This window comes from Asparagus officinalis, chromosome 8 (genome assembly GCF_001876935.1).
Source record: "Asparagus officinalis chromosome 8, Aspof.V1, whole genome shotgun sequence".
Taxonomy (NCBI): domain Eukaryota; kingdom Viridiplantae; phylum Streptophyta; class Magnoliopsida; order Asparagales; family Asparagaceae; genus Asparagus; species Asparagus officinalis.
In genome coordinates, this window is record NC_033801.1 from 7,977,125 (window position 1) to 7,981,917 (window position 4,793).

Consider the following 4,793-nt stretch of genomic DNA (forward strand, 5'->3'; position numbering starts at 1 on the left):
TAATTCTGGTTAAAAGAATTTAAATGCCAGGGTATTTTATCATTTCATCATTGATGTTGTTTATTATCATTTTGTCATTGATGTTATTATTATGGAATTTATTAAAAGATTTAACAACCACTTTGTCTTCGTTTATATCAGTGGCGCACACAATCTTAGGCAGCGGCGGTTGCAGTCGTCGCGGGGGACGAAGCGGCGAGCTGGATCTGTTCCCGTGGGGCCTGCAGGCCCTCGGCGGTGTGGGCCACAACCAGCAGCGGCGGCAACTGGATCTGACCGGAGTTCGGAGCGGCGGAGGCGGCGGAGAGGAGCAGCGCGGGAGGAGAGGCAGCGGGCGGCGGCGTACGCGCAGGCGAGGAAGAGGAGGATAGAGTTGCAGAGGGTGAAGTCGTCGCTTAAGATCCAACGGCTGAGATGACGACCATGCACTTTTATTTATTTTTTACTAATTTATTGGTATTTTGTACGGTTAAGTTTGTATTTGCGGGGGTATTTTTTTGGGGAATGAATAGTTGGTTTAATTGTAAATGTTGGGAGATTGGGGTTTATGAGTTGGATATATGGAAGATGTTTATTTGAATTCTGAATTGCCGTTGATTGCAATATTTCTGATTGTAAGGTGTACTTTAGGGTTTAGAATTGTAAATTGTAGAAAAAATAAGGACAAATTTTTGAAAACACTCATTTTTAGAATTTATATAGCAAAAATGACATTTTCTGAAAAAAAATTTAGCAAAACCGATATTTTCAGATGAAGTGGTCGGTTTTTGCAGCGGAATAATTTTTCAAATGAAACGGACGGGACTAGCAGTCCCGGACCATTTCATTGCCTTTAAATACTGCACCATGACCCGTGCTACCAAGCTCCTCTACTGCTCCTGCACGTCCACGAGATGGAGAAAACTCTCGCAGAGCTCCGCCTCCTCCACCTAGCCCTCGCCCCTCCCTACCCTTCGCTCCCTCGCCTCGCGTCTCCTCTCCGCCAAGAACCTTTGCGCCAACCCCGTCGGTGGTCTCCGCCTCCACCAGGGGCTCGGCTGACTCGGCGGCAGGCACCTGATCGCGTCCTGGGTCAGGTCGGCCACGAAGGACCGACTCGGGGGGTCCCTCTGTACTCGTTCTATGATAACTATGACGCGCGTGACCAATTGGGGGGGCGCGGGGGAGAGATGCGTGATGCTGCCGTGGGGGGTGTACACGCTGCGAGGACCTGAGGAAGTACGGGAAGGATAAGGGGATCTGCCCCTATTCTTAGCTAGGCAGATGATCAGGTGCGGCAAATGCCTGAGCCTTCTCTTCGCAAATGCCCGATCCTTCTCTTCGACCCCCCCCCCACCCCCCCCCCACCCCCACCCAGTTTTGATCTTGTTTAACTTTTTGACGCCCAAGAGCTTCATCTTGTTCCACAGTTCGACGCGCTTGCCATCTCAAAGTGCCAGATAGTTTTGAAAGAAAACGAATTGCACGACGACTACTAGTCCCGTGGCAGTTCGGAAAACTCTTCCTCAGCAAAACCGACCATTTTCATCTGAAAAGGGCCGGTTTTTGCTGTTTTTCAGAAAACATTTGATTTTACTATTATAAATTTTAAAAATGGGTGTTTTCAAAATTTGTCCAAAAAATAACTATTGGACTTACTTATAGGGTTTTCCTACATAAACTACCTTAAAATAGAGTAATTATTCAAACCATATTTAAATTTCAAGTTATATACAAATTACATTTAGGCTTGGTTTCGTACGAGGTACAAGAAGGCAAGCTAAGGTAAGCTAAGGTTTAATGAGTGCAAAGAAGGATATATTTTTGTAGTTCCTGTTTTTGTTGGAGAGGGAGTGAGGAAAAGCACATGACTTTTCATTTCATTTTTCATTTTCTATCACAATCATCTTGTGTCTTTCTAATTGAAGGGATTTTCACTTTCTTTACTTTCTAGTTATTTTGCGTTTCTCTTTAACTCACTCTACTCTGCTCACATCTCCTTCCTCTCTAAGAACTCGCAGAAGATTTTTGTTTGGGCGATTAAACCGGTAAGAAGATCACCCTTCACTTTGACTTACCTTCCCTCCTACCAAGCCAAGCCTTTAATGGGTTTGCGTTGTAATCAAACACCTCTCAGTCAAAATATTTTACTAAAAAAATTAAAATATCATCTAAAACTAACATTCAAGACACATTATTATTTTGTTAATGTTTAGATCTATTAGTTACAACTCACATAAAGTGATCGTAATTTTAGATTATTTTTGGGTTTTTAGTGAAAAGTTAAAATTGGGAGGTGGTTAATTCTCAACAAAAACCCACTTCAAAATTAATTTATGTATAATTGAAATCAAATAATTTTTTTGTAGAATTACCGTTATGAGATGGTTTCTCTGAAAAAAAAAATTCATAAGTTTTAGAACTAATTTCAGCCTCTACTTTATATATGTAAAGTAGATTCAAAACTAGTTTGATCTGTACTTTATATTTAAGGCTTAATTTCTACTAAACTATTAAACAAAAATCCTTCGTAGCACCTACTGATACAAATATAAGAGATGGTGGTATTTTAAAGCGCACATAAGAAGTTTTTCTTCTGCTTGATCCCCCCCACCCCACCCCACCCCCACCCTATGACTATGTATGCAATGTTTGCAACTTACCAAGCCTTTCTGAACGCGGGGTAGATGAATTGGTGAACTGCCTACTTTCATTGAGTCCTGTGAGCTAAAAAGTCCAAGGAAAGACTAAAATAATATGATCATACCAACTCGCAATGTCTTCTCTTCTCCTCCAATAAGATTATTGTTTAACAAATCAACGCTGGGGACACAATAAAAGCTGCCACGTACACGCACTTCCATTATACAAAATATGATGAGTATATAGATATCATTTGCAAATTACTGAATTCCTCACCACGTGTTTTTCACCCAAAATCTTCTCCCAAGTAAGTATAGGGACGAAAATAAAGACAAGGACACGTTGCACGAGTGTGCTAGGCCTCTACGTACAGTTTGGTTGTTGATATCCTGTATCTCTTATGTCATAATAATACCTAGATTTCAATTGATTTAACCTATGACATCACCCCTAATTTCACTAGGAATTTGTAACTTCCGAATTCATCATAAACAATGGAATACATTATTAGAAACTAAAATACCACTGAGAATACAGTATCCAACTCTGTATATGGCGTCCATTAATTAAATAAATATTATGTGGTCCGCCCCGCTTTCGGGGTGTGGCCGCGAACCTTAGGACAGCATATGCAAAAGCAAAGATTTCTCTAAAGTTAAGAAATCAGGCGAACTTGAAACTTCGTGAAGCTCGAAGTGAGTTCAGGCGAACCTACAGTTCACGGCGAGGCTTTCGGAAGTTCATGCGAAGTTGGAAGATTCAGTGTGAGCTTTGAAGGTTAGGGCAAACTCCAATGTGGCAGGCGAGCTCCAAGTGCAGCGCGAAGCAGTTACAGGTGACTTGGCCTATGTTCAGACGAAACATAATTCATACAGGTGGCTTCGCAGACCATCGAACTCGCAGTTAGCGAGAGCTTCGGCAACAGGCGAGCTTCACAGTCAAAAAAAATTCCTAATCTGTTTTCACATAAGGGTTTCCTATAAATAAGGGAACCTGGCCGCAGTTTTTCATTGATAGTTCTTTAGCGATTTTTTTCAGAGAACACTGTTTTTGAACAAAGAAATCTCAGGAAGATTGAGGACCATCTCTTGCAAGCTTATGTTAATCTTCTTTAATATTCAAGAATTTTTTGTGGCTCCCGAGGACGTAGGGCAGAGTTGCCCGAACCTCCGTTAATTTTGTGTTTTCTCTTATTATTTTTCATTGCAAAGTTTTCTTTATTTACTGTATTTCTTCTTGCCTTCTTTCAACACAAAGATCGCGGAGGACACGTTCTGCGAGAGGTTCATTTGACAGTTGTCGATAGGACGAAATCCGTCCAATAATTATATACACTGAGCTTAAAACATACCATAACATATTCAAAACATTGGCGGCTCATTGCTCCGTTCTTGTCTCAGAGTCACCGCCGACGATCTCGAGGCGGCGGAGGATCTCCTCTTGTAGAAAACTATCGACCCGGAATCCGATGACCCCGATTTCTTCCGTGCTGGCTCGAGACACAGAAGCGATAATTGACATGAAAGGAGAGGTGAGGAGGAAAAAGCCGGCTCCTGAATGCTCCTCCGCCGCCTACTTTGATCAGCGGTGACGAGAGCCCAATTGCCTCCTCCTCCGCCTTCCTCCGCCCTCCTCTCTACTGGAGTTTGGAAAGACGAGGCAGTCTTTGGGGACCGATGAAGCAACAGGAAAGTGGTAATACAATTCTCTCTCTGAAAAAGGCGTGATTAATTAATTCTCTCTTTAAAACCCTCTCATTGAATATAATGAAGATTCATTGTTGGTGATTCGATGACGATGTGATTAAGTTACAGAAGGATGGAACAAAACCAGACGATAGCCACGTTATCCGCCACCAAGGCGAGCCTTCAACAGGTTTATTAACCTCTTTTTTTTTATAAATATATTACCTACCTATTTTTGTTTGGTTTTATTTATATTTTATTTATTTATTTTCAGTGTATTCTGGAGGCGAGGAGCCGCTACCAGAGGCTGAGAGAAGCTAATTCTTGGTTAAAAGAATTTAAATCCAGGGTATTTTTATCATTTCATCATTGATGTTGTTATTATTATCATTTTGTCATTGATGTTATTATTATGGAATTTATTAAAAGATTTAACAACCACTTTGTCTTCGTTTATATCAGCTGGCGCACACAATCTTGGAGCAG

At 41.4% G+C, this 4,793-nt stretch overlaps 1 long non-coding RNA gene across 1 annotated transcript; it reads left to right on the top strand.

Annotated features, from left to right (window-relative positions):
* On the top strand, positions 4,440–4,793 carry LOC109820570. The gene is made up of 3 exons (XR_002241899.1): positions 4,440–4,497; positions 4,582–4,656; positions 4,770–4,793. It is a non-coding gene; the product is annotated as an uncharacterized LOC109820570 (long non-coding RNA).